At 39.3% G+C, this 23,328-nt stretch overlaps 1 pseudogene; it reads right to left on the reverse strand.

Moving 5' to 3' along the window:
- Positions 1–23,328, reverse strand: part of LOC143637807 (short transient receptor potential channel 7-like) — a 108,958-nt pseudogene that overhangs the window by 15,132 nt on the left and 70,498 nt on the right.

A 23,328-nucleotide genomic window follows, 5' to 3' on the forward strand; every position in this document is an offset into this window, starting at 1 on the left:
TTCTGCTCTAAACTTTCTTCCACTTTCTGACTATCTCGAGAGGACTCCTCTTTTTCCTGATCTAATATGTCTTCTACCATAATGTGAACTGAAAGATTTGGACTAGGCAAACAAAATCGTATCATCATCCACAATGGCAATGTGCCAGCTGGCAGAGTTCCTGGGTTTTTCTTTTCCCTGTCCCTTATATCTTCACCATGATAATCCCATTGTGATATATTCAACAACTCCTCCTTAAAAAGCCATGGGCTACTTTTTTGTATTGTATCAACATATGCCCTGACTGTTTTTGGTTTTACTGGGGTGCCTCCTTCCTCTAACAATTTACTTAACATTCTTTTGGGTTTTTTTTTTGCTAATTTCTGACCCCATATTTCTGCTACAAGGATAACACAACTCAAACAGATAACTCAAAAGCAAACCAAAGCAAAATGAAACAAAAACAGAACAAAAAACCCTACCAATTTTTCTGTTTTTTTAAAATGTGTATTCGTGATCTATCTCTATCTCTTCTTCAGGCCTGAGCAAATTCAAACCTTGAGCCAAACATTTTTCCTAGTTTGCCTGAGAAAGTTCTAGGGATAGGCAGCTTGAAACAAAAACAAAACAAATCAAAAGAAGAACACATTGTTTTTTGAAATGGTCACCCATTCTCTTGCCTTCCCTCAGGGATGAGCAATTTACCTTATCACTTACCCTCAGGCATTCCCCTTATGGGCCACCAAATGCCACAGTCTTGCTGGACACTAATAACTGAGCCACCACAAAGCTTTGTAGGTTCAAACAGCAACTACTTTATTTCAACTCTCACCGGCACTGAACACACGCTTTTTCGCCAACGCCACCCATGCAGCCCTTCCAGCAACCCCCCACACCGGAAATCCCTCCTCCGGCACTTCTCCAACCAATGGAAACTCTCCAGGAATTCCTATGAGAACTCCAAAGTAGCACGAGAACTCCAAAGTAGCAGGCGCCCAAGGCAGCATGAGCCACCACATTGTCAGACAGAAAAGGTCAAATATACAATACAATCAATCCAGCATCATAGCAATTATATATAGCTTAACTCAAATCATCATCTCAATGGTTTGCTGGTATCACCTTTCAAACATTCCCTCTGGCAAATGCCAGGGATCATTCTGACCAGCGGAGGCTCTCAACACTTAATTCATAGGTATTTGTGAGATGAAGGAAATTAATACAAAAAAAGACATTTAACAGTGCCAGCCACTGAGTAAGCTCTCAGGTAATATTATTTTAATTTCCATAGCCCATCACAGGCCTAGTCTTCAACCTTCAGTTATTTAGCAAACATTTATTGAGCACCTACCCTGGGCCTGACAAGTGCTAGGGAAGAACACACCCTGGTGGAACATCTGGTATGGCCAATGGCACATTTGTTAAAATACCTTTGATGGAGAGATGTGCTAGATCAGTGGAAGGATTTCATACTGGCCCTGACCTGACCTAAGCCTGGGAAGGCTGCCCCATGGCTGATGTTAGAGCTGAGCAGTTCTCAGCCAGATTAAATAGGGATGCTTGGGATAGATAATGAGTATGAGTTAACAAGTGGGAGAGGCAGAGAGAAGCATAAACAACTCTGGAGAAGGTTGGCAATAAAGAACAGGGGAAATAAAAGCTGAGAGCTCAAAGTAAAAATCCAGGGAGAATTTTTATAGTTGTTGTTGTTCTTTTTTTAAAAAAAAGATCAAGGGACATGTTTAAATGCTGACAGGAAGGATTAGGTAGAAAGAAAGAGGGTGAAGACACAGGCCAGGCTTGGCAGATATATCATGCAGAGGAGGAATAAGAGTGCAGGAGGCAGGAGGGAGGGAGCCCCAGCCAGGCAGGGCCACTCATGGTGGAGAAGGCCCTTCCTGCTCGGATGGGAGGGTCGGGTGTCAGGTGCAGGTGCATAAGAGTTTCACCTGGAAGGATTTGCAGCTATTCATTTCATCAGAGCTAAATGTGGCCAAGAATCACTGGCATTTGTCATAGTTCAGTGAGGTAGGTGGTTACGTGTGCTCTCCCCTGGCGGAGGAGAAGTTCAGAGCTCCCAGGGGACATGTGGTGCTGCAGTGTGTTCTCTCCATCTCAGGCACCATTCATGCAAGGGAAAAGACAGCACAGCTGTGAGCTGGCCCATTACTGTGCTAAGTTGAGGGGCATCTTTCAGCCAATCATGGGAATTCCCATGCCTCAGTTATTAGGACTGAAGCAGACTTGCTTGCTTGTTAGGATGGCACATACCACCCTGTGACTACTGCAACATGCCAGAGGAGCTGCTGAACTCCACCTGGCAGCGCCAGGAATGGCTTCATGGAAGGGGTCCCCTTAGGGAGGATTTTGGAGGATAACTAGAAGGCATTCCATCCCCCTTACCAGTGTTTACACTTGACACCCAGGTGGTCTACCACTCACTGGGGAAGCAGCATGAGGAGGTAACACAGGAGCACCTATGAGCAAGGGTTTGGAGTAGGTCAACTAATTTTCTGGAGCCTTGTTCCCCTCATCTGTACATTAAGGATCCTATCAACTCAGTACTATGAGGAAGATGAAATAAAATCTGATATTCAGTGCTCATCATGGCACCTGGCACATAGTGGGTGTTGATGAATGCTTGTTAAATGACTAAATGAACACAAGTTTACAATAACCACAAGTTGGAACAAATGAGCTCACATAAGGATCAGGGTTAGAACTAGGAATGATCAGATCATGCCTGAGAAATTACTCTTAGGTTTTGTTCCCCAGGTGGTATGTGCCAAGAATGTTGCTTCCTTATTTAGCTAAGCCCCCGCACAATGTGGTGACCAGTCAGGCATGTTAGCCATAACAGCTATCTGTTCTGGCTGGGTAAGAGGCTGGGACCAAACCTGAGCTGCAGAGACTCTGCTTGCAGTCACTGGTGACCACCAGGACTTCAACTGTTTTCTGGGCATTCTTGCAGCAGAGCAGACTGGCAAAGTGCTTTTACTGCAGTTCTAATGCCACAAGGAGCAGTGTCTATCACAAATCAGCTGCCTACTATGTGTCAGGATAGTCATCCTCAAGTGAGGGCAGTACCTCTCTCCCAAGAGAAGTGTGTGGGGCTGTCTGTGGTCATCACAATAACTAGGTAGGAGTATTTCTGGGATGCTTAATATTCTGCAATGCCCCAGACAATTCCACACCATGGAAATTGCCCTGCTGAAGAAGCCAATAGTGTTACTGTTGAGAAATGCTAAGTGAAACTTAAATTGAGAAATATTGAGAAAACTAAATTAGCTCTTACACTTACATTAGCTGTAATTTTAACTACAGCCCTGTAGAGTAGATATTATTATTGCCATTTTTAAGGTTGGATTTGGGGTATGGGGTACTTTTCAGAGCCTAGTAAGTGCAGTTAGCAAGGATATTGCATAGCAATTCTTGGCACCCCAAGGGAGATGGAAGAGGAAGAATTTTATTCTTCATTTTCAAAGCTAGATTCTGTTAAATAATTATAATAATAGAGAGCAAGCAAGAAACCTTAAGTAAGGGAAGCAGGGCCACAAAGTTTCATGTAGCACATTCTAAATTACATTTGGAAATATAACAACATTATAGATTTTATGTTCTCATCAAGGCCATAACTCAAAAGTTCATGAAAGACAACAAAGGAGAACAAATTATGTGTTTTCCAATATATCTGTCACTCTCCATGGATAAGTAACACATTTGAATAACATGAAATAGGATGTGACTTCTTCTATTAAACAGACACTAAAAAGGATTTTTTCCTGCCCACCTATTTAGCATTTTCAACCTCAGCTATAACTATAAAAGCTACACCAATAATCTATTAAGATAGATTTAGCTGTTGTCAGATCCTAGTGACCAGGTCAGAACTTTTAGTGAAAAATATCCTGTCTGGAATGACCTGTAAAAGTTATAATGGGTGTAAAACAGCAGCACTATGATGATTTAGACCTAGGTGTTTTCATCTAGGAGCCATTTCCATGAAGAAAATGGCTTTATCACAACCTGAAAATTTGGGGTCTGTCTATATGCAGCTGTAGAGCTTGGAGAGAACCATTGGTTTTCTGGCCACAAGGGGGCTCTGTTCTCCCATAACTGGAGCACAAGTGAACGCTGAGAGATGCAGATGATTTTCAAGGGCATGGGGTGAACCACAAAAGCAAGGACAATAATGTGCTATGCTTTGGGTTGGGTGAGACTTAATACAATTCATAAAGAAATAGAAGTCACAAATGAACAATACTGCAGCCTGAATCGTGGCATTAAGAAACATCTCTCATCTTTCCTTGGTGAACCTTGAGCCACACGGAGGGGAAAATATACAAGCTTATTGTGTTTTAAGAAAGTCAGAATTTTCCAAATTAACAAATAGTGGTATGTGTGTGTCAGCCGGGTGGGTAGTCGAGGAAAGAGTAGATGATTTGTAATACTACAAGACTCTTCATTTCTCAATGGGGGTGTTTTCCTACCAAATTTGCACATAATAAAATTTATGTTGATAGTAAAGAGCAAATTGACTTTTTAAGTGACAATCCTCTATAGATCATTGTTGTACTGATCATGAAGATTTTGGAGAGGCAACAGCCATATGGCTTCATGTAACAGAGACATTCGACACTTAAACCCTTCAAGGTGTAGTGGCTGCCATTAAGGAAGACTTATTAAGCATTCAGCTATATTTTACTGGTGAAAATAAATAGCTGTTGTTCCTTCACTCTCTCATCTTTCTTTTTCACCATAGAAAGTATTGTGTTTGAAAAAGAAAATGACCCAAGAGAATATACTGATAAAACTATTACCATTTAGTGAAAATTTAGTATTTTTCAGGGCATAGTGCTAAATTCTTCACAGGTACTATTTAATCTTCAAAACAAACATTTTGACATAGGTTTTATTATTTCTGTTTTACATATGAGAAAAATGGAAGCTCAGAATAGTTAAGTAAACACATGTTATAGGAAGCTACAGAACTAGAATTTGAATTCTGGTCTAATACTAAAGTCTGGGACATAAGTATGAGGCTATTCACCTTGACTTTCAATTCATCTCAGGCCAGGATTCCCTGCTATACAAAGCAATCCTTTATTTCTGATTATAGTATTATTCCTGCCATGAAAACAACTTTCTTTTTCAGCTGTAAAATAGGAACAAAGAAAACAGATTAATTTTGTAGTACTATTACAAGGACTGGATTTTATGTGAGTCAGATATCTACACAATTCCTGGCCATAGTAAGTCCTCAATAAATGGATGCAATAACTATTATCATTATTATTCTTAAAATATCAATTTACTGCTTCAAACCACATGGCTTTGTGGTTCAAAGGGTACTTAGAGGACCTATATCCATGAGGAAAGAACTTTTGAACTAGCAAAGAAGGCCTTATCTTTGTACAAAGCAGTGATCCAATATGGAAGGAAATTTTTTTTTTTGGTATATACATTCCTTTTAGAACTGGATTCACATCAGAAAAAAATGTTTTTAAAAAACCAAAGCCAAAAGCCTACAGGAATACCCCCAACAACCTTTCCAAAACAAACTCATTCTTCTTAGTACAGAAAGATGCATTTCTAAGTCACTAATTAACTCCACGTTCTGTTCAGCTGGTTGCACTGAAGGAAGAAGGTATTCTGGGGGCCTCTGACCTGGCTGTCAGTCCACAAGACCCAAATTGGCCAAATTGCAAATTGCAGGCTGTGACACCGTCCTAGTCAAGGGCCAGGGCAGGGGCTCAGATGCACCCAGGCTGATCCAGACTCACCGTAGGTGAAGTAGGCCACTTCCGGCGGAAGTGAGACATTGTGCAGCATGTCCTGCACGTACTGGTCCACGTACAGCTGGGTCTCACTGGCCTTCAGGAAGCCATGAACCGTGCGGTGAAGGAGGCTACGAAGATAGACAGCATCCCGAAATCCAGGAGGTTCCACAGGTGCAACACATACTCCCGCAGCCCCTCCTCCCAGATCTCCTTACATTAGGACCAGATCATTCCTGCGTGAGGCAGAGAGGACCAGGCCCGGTTTTCAGTTTCTTTGGCGTTTGTGACCACAAGAGGGCAAGGAGGGAACCGAGATATGATAGAAAAGGTCAACTATTTGGCGCTAGGAATGTTGATGACCAGAAGCAAAGGGAAATGTGCCTTCAAAGAAAGGCTTAGAATCAGGAGATCCTTAGATTGGGAGAAGACACCTCACTGGTCCCTGTCCTTACAGACAATCCTCTTTTTTGGAAGAGAGGAAAGAGTTCTTAACCATTGATAGTTTATTGGAGGCATAATAGGGGAAATATGATTGCTGACATTTACACATGGTAGACGTCTTAAGGGATCATTCAGTCATTGATTAAATATAGGGAAACTGAATCTAGGAATTTCTTAAGGTACCACATATGACCTAAAACCCAGTTTTTCTAATTTACAGATTAGAATTCTTTCCTTTATATTTATGTAACTGTTTCAATGAGCTTTAGTATGTGGTTATTAGGTGTTTTTTGGAACCAGGAATTGAACCAAGGGATGCTTAACCACTGAGCCACATCCTCAGCCCTTTATTTTTTTATTTTGAGCCATGGTCTTGCTAAGTTGGTTAGGGCCATGGTGAATTGCTGAGAATAGATTTGAACTTGCCATCCTCCTGCCCCAGCCTCTCAAGCTGCTGGGATTTCAGACATGAGCCACCCCACTTAGCAGTTATTAGTTATTAAAAAAACAATTAATTTTTAATTTTCAGTTATTGGTTTTTGAAAAATAATTTATTGGATTTTAAAGGCATAAACTATGTTAATAGTTCCCCCATCCCTTTTCCAGTTCAGCCCTGTAAGGTGGCCTGGGCTAATACTTTGGTGGGTATTCTTTTAGATCTGCACTAATACTGTAGTGTCAGGTGACTATCTTCCTACTTCTTCTTAAGAGCTTCAAAGCTGAATTCCCACCCTGTGGAGACTGCTGTTAGTGACTATCTTGCCAGTGGCAGAAATACCAACTACTCCAAGCTGGCCTCCCTATCCTTCCCATCCTCACTTTGTCTCTCCATTGCCCAGTATTCTCTACTGCATCTCTGACTCCTCTGGCTGTCATCAGTGATCAAAGTAGTTCTGCACATCTTTCTCTGGTAGACTCTCAGATCCTTCCTGCCCTTTTGGTTTTCAGCTCCATTCTCTTACCTCATGAAGTACAGATAACATTATGGTTACCTTTCCTTTTCAAACACCTGCGATGTAGCCCTTATTTAACATCCAAATTCCAAAGCTAGACTGTTGATCTTTTCGATCTTCCTCTATCTCCATACATTCTGCACTCCAGCAGATCAGGTCTACCCATCAGTCCCCAACAGTTCAACCCCCAGTCATTTGCTTATTTACTTTTTTTCTTTTCACTACACTTCAAATGCACACACATTGACAGATACCCACATCATAATACACTGGTCTTTGAGAGTTCAGCTGCTGAAAAGCCTGGAGTCAAAGATGATGCTTGAGCAGAGAGAGGATGATGGTGGCACTACCCTAGCCAGAGTCCGACTGACTTGGTCATAGACCCAACTCTGCTCTTGTGTGAGTGATGAGCTGATTGCCTATACTCTTCTGGGACTCTGAACAGGAACTGTTTTGCCAGAATTTTTCTTTTTTCTGGTGGAAATGGCCCATAAAATAAAAAGAATTGAAATGTTTTTCTAAGCAAAAAATAATTTGAGAGCAGCTGTTTAGAGAAGAGTCATGGCATTGTGTGCTGAAGATCAAATTGGAGTTCCCACAATATTAAATATCCCAAAACACTACAGATCTGTTTACAAGACTTCCCCCAACCGCTGCCTCCCTCACTCTCCATCCCTCCACCCTGCTTTAATAAAGCTACTTCTAAAGCATACCCTCTCAAAATTTGCATGATAATTCAATGAAATAATAATTTTCTTAAAACACTGAAATATACTTTCATTTTGCCTGTCCAAATAGGTATTTTTAAAATGTTATTAGAAAAACCATTACAGGCTGGAAAACGTTTATTGATTTCCTCTACCTCCAAATTAAAATTCCTAATGTTTTAGTTAAATTGCTTTTAGCTGAGCCTTAGGAGAATCACAGACTATCACTTAGAGTGATTGGCTTTAATTTAGGAAATCCTGGAGTCAGGTTATAGCTTCAACATTTAATGACAGTGTGACTTTTGATAAGTTCCTTGATTTGCTGTGGGACCTCAGATTTTATATTTGTAAAATAAATGAATTGAGATTTTGGAGTAACTTCAAATACTTAAGAGCTATTTGAATCTGAAATGCAAATTATGTACAGAAAACTGATTTTCCTAATGGGTAGTGTAACACCTCATTGCGCATTGCAAATCACTTTCTCTGTGGTCAAATGTCTGCATCAGTTTTCCTAGATTTATATATTAACTTTCCCAGACTAATTTAAACTATTCCAAGGCCATAAGTAAAAGTAACAGGCCCAAGTGTTTGAGCAGCAGAAATGCTTAATAAAAAAAGAAATGTGTGAAATTAACTACTTTAGTGAGTGAAATGAGGCCCCCTACTTCCAAGTTACCAAGGGTAGTTTAGGATTTGATACAGGAGCTGAGCCTCAGGGCCTTTTGCCTCCAGCATGCCAATCAAAGTATCCAGAGCCCAAGAGATCAAGGGCTGTGGATACTGGGCACGTGAACCTACTTCAGGCCAAATTCTCATCACTTAGGGATGCCTAGAGCTTAGAGAACAAGGTCTGAGATAATTAAGAAGGGGACCAGGCCAAGGAACAGGCTGGGACTTGCCAGGAAGCCTCAGGGGAAATGAGTAGCTTGATGTACATTGCTTCTGAATAATGACCTGCAGGCTGTGGAGATGGAGTTTGAGAGCTAAAATAGCATTCACTTCCATCCAGGCTCAGATGGCATTCAGAAGGGCTCCACTTCGAAGTTCTGCGTGGCTTAAATATGCCCAGTCTTTAAATGGTCATTGCTCCCAGGGGTTCCTCTTCTCCATCTCAGGGCCCCACATTTGCTTTTCTGTTCCCTCAGGCCAATTTCTTATCATTGGTCCAGGATACCGAGGTTCTGTGAACTCACAGAAGGGCAAATATGCCTGAGAGTTCTGTATCTACAGGCCCTAATATCCAAACACTATCTCAATAGCCAGTCATTTGAAAATCTCTGGATCTTAGACACTTTCATGGTTTAAAAGTATCCCAAGAAATTCCTTCTCTTCTTTGTCTTCTTTTCTAATTATAGTAGCCAACAATTATTGAGTTCCTTCTAGATACCAGGTCCTGTGCTAACCACTTTATAAACACTGCATCTTCATTCTAGTTGAGTAGATAGTACTATGATTATCTCCACTCTACAGGTGAGGAAACTCATATATAAAGGTGGCAAGTGAGGTGTGCAAAGTCACACAGGCAGTCCAGGCTTCTTTTTATCCACTGTGCTGACTCCACTATGCCTTTCACTAAGTACAAGCTTACTCTGATGGGTCAGCAACTTACTTATCCATGGACCAGATGTTGACTTTCACTTCTGTGCCAGGCGCCATTCTGGGGATGCAACAATCAACATAATGGTAGTCTTTTGTAACAGTGGTTGACTTTAATTTTTTGAATATAGCCCTTGCCATTCTGCCATGGCAACTCATTTTTAGACTGGACATGTTTTGTTCTTTTCCTCTCTCCCTGCTCCTCTTTAATCTCTCCCCATGCCTAATCTTAGTTTCTGGGAAACTGATTTACCTTTCTTCCCCATTTTAGGCAGATTTATCTGTTCTTGAGTACACATCCACCATAGGAGCAACGTAATCTAGACTTTGGGGATTGCACCAGAAATCTCAGAAATGACTGCCTCCCAAATTAACAAGTGACTTAACAGAGGACACTTGTAATGTAGCCTTTTCATCACCTTTTTGAAAGGCCCTATTCCTGCTGATTAGCAGAATTGCTGTCTCTAGGACAAGAGTCCACTGTGTTTCTCCTTTGCTAGGTAAGAAATAAAACTTCTTTTTCCTCAAATCTGTGTCCTTGTTATTAGATTGGCATTGGGGACAAGGACTGAGCTTTTGATAATATTTTCATAGTAATTTAAGTCTAGTGCAGGAGACAGATGTGTCCACAGGTCACAGAGCTATAGGGTGACAGATGTTGTAATGAAGAATATTCAGGAAAGTCAACATTACAGTCAAATGACCTTGGCATACCACATATCCATTGACTCAGTGAAGGTGTGAGTCCATGAAGGGGAACTTAGGGCAAGGGACAAGTGGTTGACTAGGTGAAGGGGCAAGGGCTGGCAAAATGTTCCAGATGGTAGCCATAGACATAAGGGGGAGTGGGTCTTTCCAGGGAACTGAGGTGCTCCATAAGATTCAAGGGTTAGGCAGTAGCTTCAGGTGAAGTTACTGAAAAGCTCTCTTTTAGGCAGTGCTAAGGAAACTGGGGTTCATTCTGAGTGCCTAGGAACCCCATAAATGTGATACGCAGGGCAGCCACATGGCCTGGCTTTCTGGAATATACTTTGGAAAATTGTTTGGGATATTTTGATAGGAAAACTTACCTAGATGTAAGCAGAGTCCGTTAAAATAACTCAGTGCACATGATTTTACAGTTTTACTCTTGGTCAAGCCTAAGAGTGTGATTTTGGAGCTAAGATGTAGCACTGCCCTCAGAGTTTAAAATCCTAGGTGGGTTTGGGTGAGGCAATAGCTAGACTTTCATATTTTACAGATGTGGAAACTGAAATCCAGAGAGGCAAGGCCACTAAATAGAGGGTGACACAGTCAGGATGGGCTTCCTGACACCTGGTACCAAGCTCATTCCCCTAACACTTTTTTTGTTTTGCTACTGATCTGGACATTTACATCTCATTCCAATTGAGTGTGCAGTACTGTAGCATCTGTTTAAGAATACACTGCCAGCTTTTCTAGGAGATTGGGGCAGAGTGAAATGATTCTATTCCTATATGGAGGTATCACGTTAGGCGACGTTTCCTGACCTCCAAGACTGTAATGGCTTTCTGGGAACTACTAACATTTTATATACTCCCCTGATGAGCAGATACATGCTCCAGTTGAGAAGCTTATTATAAGTTCTTCAACTACTCTAGAGTTACTGCGTGTAATCAGGTAATAAACATAGGACACTGATATTGGGAATTCTTCAGGCTGTAAGGAGTTATAGTCTCTGGTTCACTTTATACTCTGCAAATATATAGTTCTAAAGAATATATGTGCCTACCAGTAAATTTGTCCTTCCGTACTCAGTCATGCTTCTTACTTGACATCCTTGATGTTATGTCCTCCTGGATTTTCTCCTACCCTGCTGGCTATATATTCTTAGTGTCTGCATGGCCTTAACCTCTCCATCCAATGCTTTACATATCTTGGGTTGACAGAAGTTTCTAAAATTCTGCTGATAACCATGAAAAGCATTTGGAGTGAAGGAAGAACATATTTCTAATTGGGTTTAACCATCCTGTGAAATGATACAGCAGAAGAGGAATAATCAATATGCTCAATCGGAGGAGGCTGGGAAATATTGTAGAGTATTGCATTATATGTGGCCACTGAAATAGGTCATTGAGAAAATTAAATGTCCATACGGAGAGAGGACTGCAATTAAATAGAATATGAAAAGAGCAGCTGCAAATCTGTGTGACTGCAGAAATAATAATGTTAATTTAGACAAGAAACAGTGAGCATACATAGAGTCTTTTCAGAGGTGGTAACTATTATGAAGAAAATCAGAGAAGGGAGGAAAACCAGAAGAGAAGGAAGTAGGATAGGGATACTTGCAATTTTATACAGGTTGACTCAAAAAAGGCCTTATTTTCAGAAGGGGGACTTCTGAGCAAAGACCTGAGGAAGTAAGGAGTGACTCACCCAGCTCCCTGCAGGAGGAACTCTCCAGGCACAGGGGCCAAGCCTAGTCAGGACTTCTGAGGCAGAAGCAGTGAGGCAAGGAGACCAGTGGGCCTAAGACATGGTGAGTGAGAGGAAATGTGGCAGGAGGAACCATAGAGATGGGGCAGAGAGTTGAGGGCACCATGGGCTGTGTGATAACATTAGTTTTCACACGGAGGGAGATGGGAAACTACTGAAGAGTTTCTGAGGTCAAGTGACAAGACTTGTGTACCTTTTAAATGGATCACTTTATCTTGTGCAGAGAACAGATTGAGGCATGTGATTGGGAATGGCAGAAACTGGAATACTTGGATAAGGTGATTCACCTTCCTATGGCTAAAATTTCCACCCCTGCATTGAGCAGTTTGGACTTGTTGGGTCCTAAGCTTCTCTTCAATTCTAGAGCTAATTCTGGCAAAGAGGGAACAATGACTTGGGTCTTTTCATAACCATTCTGTATGAAGTACTACAGTTATGAGTGTGATATGTCATGGGGAGAGAGGTTTGTGCAGTTGTCTTTGTAACTGATTCAAGGCGTTCTTGGCAGTGTCTGGGAACAGAATTCTAAGATGCCATCAGCAGGGGTCTGGTACAACTTTATGCTCTGCTACTTGTGAGCAGAGAGTGGATTAGATACATGTTAGATCTCATAATGGACCAGAAAAAGAGCCTTTTGTATGAACATAAAGGTTATCTCTTAAAGTTCATCATGATTATTTTTTTTCATAATTAAAGAGCTCTAGAAGATATTTAGAACAAGATAATACTACTCTTATTTATAGTTGCTTCCTTAGTAGTCCTTAATAACTAAATGCTTAATGCAAATGCTTGATAACTAAAACATATTTACTGAGAAAAATGGATAAAATATCAGAAAAGAACATCTACATGTTCCCATCACTGCATCCCAACACACCATCTGCACTATACCTTCACCCTCCCTCCTGTTACAATAAATGAAGTTTCCATGTTCCTGTTAAGGCCAAATACTCTAATTGGACCCTGGATCTCATTGCTCCACCTGTTCAGGAACTTTGCTTCCAAAGCTGATGGTCCATAGATCTCATGTTATTTGATCCATCAGCAGTGTCTGACATAAAGGATCACTCCCTGGTTCTTGATATAGTTACTTCTGGGTCACCAGAAGTCTGTGAAGAAGGTCTCTTGGTTATCCTTTTACCTCATCTCTTTTTCTGTATACTTCACATCTTTCCATACCTAAACCATTGGCTTGATCCTCAATTCATCTGTCTATATTTAAAGTGAAGGTGATCTCATATAATTTACGTAAATATACCGGTATATCCAATTTTTTGTTTCCATACTCATTTCTCCTCTGAACTTCAGACATATATATATATATATCCATTTGTTACTTGATGTTTACTCTTAAATGTCTAATACATAGATCTCAAGCTGAAGTCTTGATTTCCATTTCTCTTCCCTGTCCAAACTGATTTTTGTCTTTTCCTATCTTAGTAAATGGCTTTGTGCTATCCCATTGCTTGAGCTAAAATACTTGGAATTGTCTTTGCTCTCTTTATTTCATATCCCACATATAATATAATAGTAAATATTATTGGATTTTACCTTCAAAATATAATCACCATCCCCTGCCCCCTTAAATTAATCATTGACCACTTGGATAATTGCCGTGGCTTCCTAACTGGTCTGTTGCTTCTGCTATTTGTCCCCCAATCATCTGTTCTTAACACAGCAGTCACTGACTCTTTACTGAATTCACATGATATTATTTCTGTGCCCAGAATTCTGCAAAGCTCTTCTCCTGCCTTCATCTCTACTTTTCTCCTCTGTATTTATGTATTCTAGCCACATTAGTCTGCTTGATGTTCTTTGAACATATCCAGCTTGTTTTGGATTCTAGGCTTTAACCTATACTGTTCCTTCTGCCTAGAATGCTTTTTACCTTATCAGAGAAGGGGGATAAGTGTACCTGCTCCTATCTGCTCAATTACTCTGAAAGGTGAAATGTGAACAGAGATCTGAAGGAAAAGAGGAAGCAAGTCATGCTGTTACTTATTCAACATACCTCTCTCAATCAGAGGCATTTGTTACTAATTGGATGTATGAAGACATTAAGAAGTTTTTAATTTTCTTTTAAGTCTGATAGTGTTTTTCTGATTATGCTTTAAAAAAAACATGCTGATTTCTGTTTACAGCCACTCTGCAATAACAGAAGAAAAAAAAATTATTTTTAGACATTGGAGATAGCATAAGTCTGTGATTCCTAAGCAATGGGAACCACGAGATAAGTCATATGAGGACACTGGCTGTCTTTCTGGAAGCACATTCCAGTCTACCAGGCATAGGAGGGGGCCCAGAAACAGAGCAGGCAGTCTCACTGAGTGAAGAGGCTGAGATTAGAGCTCAGACAGAGCTCCAGAGAGAAGGGTACTGTGCAAACACAAGCAAGCAAGCAAGCCAATCAACAAAACTCCCTGAAGGAAACAAACAAAAAATTCCAGAAATTTAAAGAATTTGAATGTTCTTGAATAATAAGTCATAAAAACAAAAAGTGGATTTCAAAGACAACGGTCAGGGAGCTATAAGTTGGACAGTTTCTAGAGCTCTGACCATAAGAGCTGAGAGTCTTTACTGACCAACAGGACTTTCAGTAGAGACCTCAGAAGTGAATCTCCATAATACAAAGGTAAATAATCCTTAGCTTCTCCAGATCCACTCTAAGAACAAGTGGAAAGGAATGAAAATGATGTGCAAATATCCTTTCTGAATAAAGTAAAACCCTCTTTAATCTTTTCCCCTTGTAGTGTACTAAGGATTGAACACAGGGCCTCACACATGCCTGGTAGTGCTCCTCCACTGAGCTACACTGCAGCCCCACTCTTTAATGGAAGACAATAGCTATGATTGAGTATGGTTCAAAACTCACATGATCCCCAGTGTATTGGGAGATGGGGCCCCGTGTTAGGTATTTGGGTTATGGGGTCCTCATGAGTGAACTGATGCTTTCTCACACAAGTGGGTTCTTGCTCTGTGGGACTGGATTAGGTACTGTGAAAGTGAAGTTTCATAAAAGTGACATTGCTCCTAGTGTTTTCTCTCCTTTGTGCATGCCCACTTGCCCTTCCACTTTCCACCACAAGTTGACATAGCACAAGGCTGTCAAGCAGATGCAGCTGCCTTATCTTGGACTTCCTAGCCTCCAAAAGTGTGAACCAAAATAAACCTCTTACACAAATAATGAGAAAATTTTACCCTCTAAATTGTATACTTATATTTATTATCAAGATTTTATGTATCTGCCATAACAAAAATATTTTTAAAACTATACAATTTTCTATCCTTTTTTTAGAAGCAGAACTTTATTTCTTAAGGCTTTCAGGAGACTATTTTTAAATGATCAAAATAAGGTTTCCCATGCAAACCACTTTTCAATCATTTTTAATACATTTTTAATGACAAATACTTTACAAAAATTTCCCCAAATATTTTCTTTTAAAATTGGGAGTTATTTTACAAGCCTACGCATTTTAAACATGAGCTCACATAAAAGCTGACTTTGACTTTCTTGTTGGTCATCCACTTGCTATTTTGTCTGCCAAGAGTATATTCATGAGGGGAGGTTGAGTTGAGAAATCAGAGTTTAATAATGGCCTATTATAATTTGGGGGGGAGAATAAAAAGAAAGAGCAACTTGCTTACCTAAGACCCACTTCATGATGAGCATTTCTGCCCAGGAGAATTGTGTAGTTTTCACTCTGAAGATCTGTTTTGGGTAGTCTGGAAAGGTTTCATTGGGCAGGGTTTTAACACCTTCATCTCAGTCAGATGAATTTACCACTAACAGTCCCAAGAAGATGGTAAAAAAAAAAAAAACTGCATGGGCTACAAACTTGATGAAAGGGCTCCTCAGGGTTTGTCCTAGCTGAAAACAAAATGTGCACAAGATGTGTTAAACTGGCAGCTCTAGGTGGGTGTAGGTCTTTCTTTAAAACATTGATTTCATCAAACCATAGTTTAACCAGAGAATCTTTCATCTTAGACTACTAACTGAGCCCAGACAGTGTTTTCTCTTATATATAAATTTGAGATGCTGCTTGACCAAATCTATTTAATACTGACCTCATTTTTTTTCTATTTAACAGTCTTAGAGGGGCTAATAGAAAGGAATGGAACACAGTGATGTGTCATCATGTTACATCTGATTGCATAGATACTCTTGATTGCATGGATATGATTTTTATGTCCTTCAGATCTGGAAAAAAATTATGTCTGAATAGAACATACAATTTCAAAAGATATATTTGAGGTATATCTCTGTTATATTGCTGTTTAAGTTTTCAACCTTTCTTCTATCTTGATTAACTTTTTAAAAATCTATATATTTCCTGCTAGGTACTGCTTTAACTGTGTTCCCACAAAATTTGACACTGAACACTTTCGTTGGTAATTATGCATATTTTAAAATTCTCTTTTGATTTAATTTCCAACTTAGGTATTATTTTCTTTCCATACAAGTAGGACTTTATTTTTTCCTGCTTTCAAAAATTCTAAATTTACTATTGCATATTTACAGAACATAGACTATGCTACTATTCTAAAATTTATTGAAGTTTTTCTTATGGCCTAGTGTTAATTCTTCATTCCACATGAGTCTGAAATGGTCCAAAATTTGCCCTATTTGGGAGCAAGTTTTGGTCACATTTTCTCAGTTCTCAGGGCATCCCATCCAAAGATCACTTAGATCTTTGAGGGATAAATTAAGGGATATACATTGAGTCCTTGCTGAATCCCTATTAATAAACTTACTTGCTTTTCTTCCTGGTCACTGTTGTCACCCTCATTTAAGCACCAAACCTTAGCCCCCATCCAGGTATAATAATAATACAAGAGTTAAGAGGAAAATATTTTCTGAAGCTCAGCTCCTTCTCCAGAGAAGATATTCAGTTATAATCTGTGACTGATTAATTGATGCTCACAATCTGCCTCATTCAGGAGTCCTAGAGTGAAATGTCACACAGGAGCTAGAGTATTGGTACAACAGAAAATCAACTACGGGGGCTTATCTAGGTAAAATTTTTCTAATTATGACTATGTTCAACATAGCATTTGTAAATCAGATTCCCTGATAATGTTCTTTAAATGTGCTTCAATATGATAATCATCTTCTTTTAATTCTAGTCTTTCATTGAACTCAGGAGCACTTAGCAACTGGGGCATATACCTAACCCTATTTTATATTTTATTTAGAGACAGGGTCTCATTGAGTTGCTTACTGTTTTGCTTTTTTTTTTTTTTTTTTTTTTTGAGGCTGGCTTTGAACTTGTGATCCTCCTGCCTCAGCCTCTCAAGCTGCTGGGTTTACAAGCATGAACCACCATGCCCAGCCCTGCAATATTTTTAAGAAGCTGCTTTTATCTTTTAAAAACAACCCTATATCTCAGATCCAGACAAAGGGAATCCCTGATTATGTTAGAAGTTACTTGAGTTCACGTGCATATTGTTGTATGATATTTGAAATAACTTCAGAAATGTAAAGAGTGGCTTAGCTGATAATCAAAGACCCACAAACATCTTACAAATGAAATTTGTATAAACTATAATGCTTATCTTTATTATTTACAAAAATAGTAGTATAGTTTTGGCAACAGGCAGATGTACTAATTTCAGAAGGCAGAAACTAAATGAAAGGACTAATAAAAATATCTCACATAAATTCTGTAAATATATGAATCAATTCAAGTCTAATTTTATTTATATGATATTAGATATCCATTTTGAAAATCTCAGCATTTTAGCTAATGATGTTGGCATCTTGGAGCCCTATTTCCCAATCAGGACCATGGAATATTTTGGTATACCCAGGAGATATCCTTAAATAGTCTTCATATTGTTTCTTATTATTGTGTCAAGACTTCATTCAGGACAAAGTAATAATGGAAGATATAAAAAGACCTTAGGAGGAGAGTGGGAAAGGGAAAGAGAGGGCAAGGTATCCCCATATCTTGTATATCACAACAGAACCACAGGAATGTCAGAAAAAAAGATGGGACACTTGGACAAAGACACAGCTCTTAAGGGATTGTCAGCCAATTTTCCTGACCCTTTGTCTATGTACTCTACATAGTGTCTTCTGTTGATCTGGCGTACACCTTTCCATCTTCTCATCCAGGTGAGGCATCTGATTGAATACATTTGTGACTAAATCCAATCTGACCTTGGGATTCCCTAGAAGACCTTGGTACTAGAGATTTATGTTCCTTTTGATACCTCTTTCAAGTTGGTATCCTATGGCAGAAGATGAGTGTGTATAAATCATTAGTGCAAAATGTAATTAAAAAACCCTGATAACACCCTGTGGTGATTTGGAAGTTTACCCTGGGCTCAGTTCCCACTTGATCTAGGTCATAGTGAAGAAAAGTGAGACTAGGAATTGATTTCTTTTTCTTTTTGTTTTTCTGGGACAAATGCATCTTTTTACCTGGTAAAATTTTGACAAAGGTCAGATGAAATCCAGTTATTATAGTGGCTTTCTTTTTCTTTCTGTGTAAAATTTCTTAATTTACACATTAAGACAATTTTTGAAGCAAATTACCCTTGGAGAAAATGTTCCCCTTCACAAGACCATCAGATGGGCCAAAAGAAAAATAAATTCAACCAATATGTGCCAACAACTTTTAGTTATGGAATCATTAAAACTGGGTCAGGTCACAACTTTTAAAATGGATGTTAGAGCTTTGGAAAATGTAGTTGTTCATTCCACTTTCAGTGCAGAACCTGTGAATCTGACAACATGCTGAAAGCAGCTTAGGACCTTATGAGCTGAGAACATCACAGAAGATACATGTCTGTAGAATCTAGTCTCTGGCTTGCCTCAGATTTCCTGGGCACTATTCTTTTACTCTAAGAAATATATGAATTTGAGAGCAACTGAGTATGCCCTCGAACTCGTTCCAAACAAGTTACATTCACAGATCCTCAGGGATTGACACTTGCATTTACTGGTTGGCATAACTTTGTTCCATGCCACCGAACTATTGACCTTAACCACTAGTGTAAGCACTTGGTGGTATGGGGGTCTACTATGCCAAGAAAGTAACCTATGACCATGGTTTTAGTAGATCACAAGGAGAATGTTTCCTGTACCTCTTTCTAGTCTTTTACCACCAGAGTCTCCCTAACCAAATGTCATCCTCACTTTCAGCCAGATGCCAATGGTTTCAAGTTCAGTTTAAAAAGGCTCAGTTTATAAGTTGGAAAGTTGAACAGATGCAAACTTTGGAATCATTCCAAAAAGAAATATGTACTTCTTTACAGTTTAGTTGTTCTAAATGTTAGAAAGATCCTGGTTAAATTACTGGTAGATTCCTCAATATGCTTCTTCTAAATTCTTATTCAAAATCTAACCTATGGATTAGGAATCTCTCCTTTTGAGGGGAGTATTCATTTAGGTGTCTCTAATCAGAATATGCACACATTTTAATGTGAAGTCACAGTTTGTACTGTGGGCTGAAGAGGTGCTGAGTGATAATGGAATTTACACGGTGAGACTTTTAATGAAAGAAAGGAAAGGATAGAGTTTATCTTTTAGAGGTTTTCTTTTCTCCTTTCTAGAAAACTCCTTCCAGCTCTAACATTCCAAATCAAGTCTAAGGTTAAGATGTGCACAGTAGGCATTGAAGGTCATAATACTGTTGATGTAACCAGAAAATTATGTGTGTGCATGTGTGTGTGTGCATGTGTGTGTATACGTAGTGGCTATGGGAATATTTCTGGGGTCAGAGATCCCAGGTTTCAATCACAGCTCCATAGGTTTTTGGCAAGTTGCTTAAACTGTTAGTGTCTTAGTTTATTCAGTAAAATGGAGACAAAAGTAGTACCTCCTGCACAGGATTGATGCAAGCAATGAATTATGTATTGTATAATGTGTGTATCGTGTATCTCAACAGGTGGCCCTGAGCAGCTCAGGGAATCCCCTCAAGGGAAATTTAAAAGAGACCTGACTAACTCTTGAAAAGCTCAGCATGTTCGAAAGCTCTTTAATGACTCAATCTTTCCTTATTATGAACAATGCCACCAAGAGTCATCTTAATACCACAGATGAAGACTTGTCACTCAGCCACCAACAAGCCCCAAACCCTGAATTGAGCTCAGACCTGAATTTACAAAGTACACAGAAATGACAAGTACTTAATGATCAGCCCATGTTTATCTTGAATGCTTTAAATTTACTCTAAATGAAAGTTTTGGGAGCATCAAATATCAAAAAAACAATATTTGAACAAAGGAGAGAAAGCCCCAGTCATGGGCCAAACTTTCCTGTAATCATTTCCTCCAGAATATTCCAGTAGACTGCTACAGATCTGACCCTTATCCCCTTTGGGTGGTATCAGTTTTCTGGATTTACTGGGCCTGAGAAATTCCAGAATACCCTTCCTGTACTATATACATTTTTGGTGGGTCTTATATGCATATTTGCAAAGATTCTTCTCAAACCTACCAAAAAGCTAAAAAAAATTCATCAGCAGCTGGAATATCGGGTTTTTTTCTGAATTGTTTTCCATGCTACCAGGCAGGAAGAGGCAAATCAATTTGCTGTTGTTGACTAGTTCCAGGTTCTTGGAAGCTGTCATATTTAGCTTTGTAGCAAAGTGAGGATTGGCAGCATTTTCTCCACAATGTTGTTATTTTAATTATTGAAAAGCCTAGAATCAGTTTTGAGGCTCAGAGAGAGCATAGGCAAGTGTCTCTATCCATGCAGTCTCTGGTTAAAGGCCAGGATCCAATTTCCACTACATACTAGATGATTCCAGCATCAAAACACGTGCCTGCAACCAATGACCAGCTCTTGTCCAGCTCTAAATCTGGTTAGTTTCTTTTTGTTTTCTGAGCTTTTTTTGTCCATAATAAAATTCAGAACAAAAGTGGTTTTATCTACATATGTATTATTATTTAGAAGTACATAGCATGAGACTAGCATAGAAACAGAATTCTCAATAAATATAAGGTCAAATTCTGTGAACATTCAGTATTTGGCTTTTATTTTCAATATTGTCCATAGGAGATGGTGTTTGAGGCCTGGCCTCCCTCTATGATTCCTAACTCACTCTGAGACAGTCAAATGATTGCCTGCCTGGTTAGGTGGCCTCTTCTGCACCCCTGGAGCCTCAGGCCTATTATTCTAGACTGAGTTCTCTATAAATGGACTTGACAAGAGGGTCAGCTCACTAATGACACTTTTATTAAGCACATTAGCTGATCAAATTTCTTGTGGAACTAATATCTCTGTAGTCATATTTTCTCTTGAGTGTTGATTACCTTAATTTCTTTAAAAATCTATCACTAGATAAATGTCACTTTGGAACTTTTGAAAGCAATCTTAAACCCATGAAACATATTTTAAAATTTCTGCATGCTTTTATAGGAAAGAAAAAAAACTATATTCATAACTGGGATGAACTGTTGTTCAGTAAACTGGGTGATGGAGGGAGTTTAGGAAGTTCAACTGCTAGGCAAGATAGAAGAGTACTGTGAGACAAAATTCTTTATAATGGAAGGGGAAATGTAAGATTAGCCAGACTGGGAAATAGGACCTGAGGGACTGGAATTTGTGGGCTGCTGGTTCTTGAAACCATCCCAATTCATTTGTCCTGGTGGCCCATTTTCACCAGCCTTCATGGATAATGAAACATTTGTACTGGTTTCTGGTAATATCTCATCTAAACTTCTTGTTCCTCCTAGCCACAGGTGCATTCTGAGAATATAATGCTAGTTTTTCTGGATTTTGGAGGCATATTGGCTGGACCTTGGCTCTTATTTATTTTTAATTGGCTCATAGGCTATTATTTTTCTTTCATAACCCAAAGGAAAACCACCGTTTGCTCTTTTCTCTACTTATATTCATCCACAAGGAAGTAGCTACTGTTTTAAATTAGTCGGTTTTGGAGAAGGTACAAAAATTCCTTAACTCACTATTGAGTTTTTAAGGGCTGTTTTATGCGACATTCAGACTCATAGCCCATACATTAAAAACAGGACATAATACTTCTATGATGGTGGGTGGTTAAATACATGGATTGCTGTAGTGCTACCTGGGTTTAAGTTCTGTTTCTTCCTTAGGCTGGCCAGATGCTATTAGGTTATTCTTAGTTCTTCACATGCTTAGCTTTCCCTCTTCTGTAAAATGAAGCTGATAATGAGGATTTAATATTATAGTTTAGATATTAGATGTCCTCCAAAGCTCATTTGTGAGACAATGCAAGAAAGTTTAGAGGTATTGGGTTATGAGGTCCTTAATCTAATCAGTGCATTAATCCTCTAACAGAAATTAATGTGTGGTAATTATAGTTAGGCTGAAGAAGTTGGGCCATTGGGGGTATAACTTTGGGGTATATATATTTTGTCAATAGTGAGAGAAAAATTCTCTCTCTCTGGCTTCCTGGTGCTATGTCCTGAGCCGTTTTCCTCTACCACACTTTTCTGACATTCTCTCTTGCCTAGGACCCAGAGCAATGGAGTCATCTCTCTATAGACTAAGACCTTTGAAATTGTGAGTGCAAATAAAACTCTGTCCTCTAAAATTGTTCTTGTCATGTCTTTTGGTTGCAGCAGTAAAAAAGCTGACTAAAATATTTAGTGAGTCAGTATTTATAAAATGCTGATAACAGTACCTGGGAATAATAAGTTGTATATTACTTTTAGATAAATAAAAACAAGCCAATGGCTGTTCTTTCCTTTCCATTTTTCTTCCCCTCTTCCTCTTGTTTCTCCTTTCCTCCCTCCCACTCCCTACCTCACCTTCCTGCCTGTATTCCTGACTGCTGTTTTGTTGGCAGACATTTTCTTGAAGTATCCATGTAACCTAAGCATGCAGGTTAGGCTAGTCCTTCTCTATCCAATTCCTCTTTCCTCATCCCCCACTGAAGGTGGAGCTTGACTTATCCAGGCTATTAATTCAGAATGGGTTATTTTTTTTGATGGGGCTGTCAGGGTTACCATCAAGTCTATTCATCAGACACACTGGTACTAGCTCCTCTAATGATTATGGAGCCCTCTCTCAATGAGAAGCAGCGCAGATTACAGACAGAACCTGCAGAAAGCTCTTCTCTCCTTCTCCCTCCCTTAGAGCCTCTCCTCTTCATCACCTTAAAAGCTGCTAAGTCCTGCATGTAGCCCTTTTGGGGGGAAAGGAATAGGGCTGCCTTGAGACTATATGATTTTCATATCACTTAAGCATAGATTTTCCTCTCTGATACTAGGACTTATTTATATAGTAATGAGATGTGGCAATGCATGTTATGATAAGCTGAAGAATAACTTAGCTGGAAAAAAATTCATGAGATTCAATGCTTATAGGGAAGATAACTTTCTTTAATATAGATATGCTATCAAAGCACCCCTCCCCCGACTATGTCTCATGTAACTTTGGTCAAGATTTTCCCCTTTGCTTTTCACTAACATTAGTTATAGAAA

This window comes from Callospermophilus lateralis, unplaced genomic scaffold (assembly GCF_048772815.1).
Source record: "Callospermophilus lateralis isolate mCalLat2 unplaced genomic scaffold, mCalLat2.hap1 Scaffold_73, whole genome shotgun sequence".
Classification (NCBI taxonomy): domain Eukaryota; kingdom Metazoa; phylum Chordata; class Mammalia; order Rodentia; family Sciuridae; genus Callospermophilus; species Callospermophilus lateralis.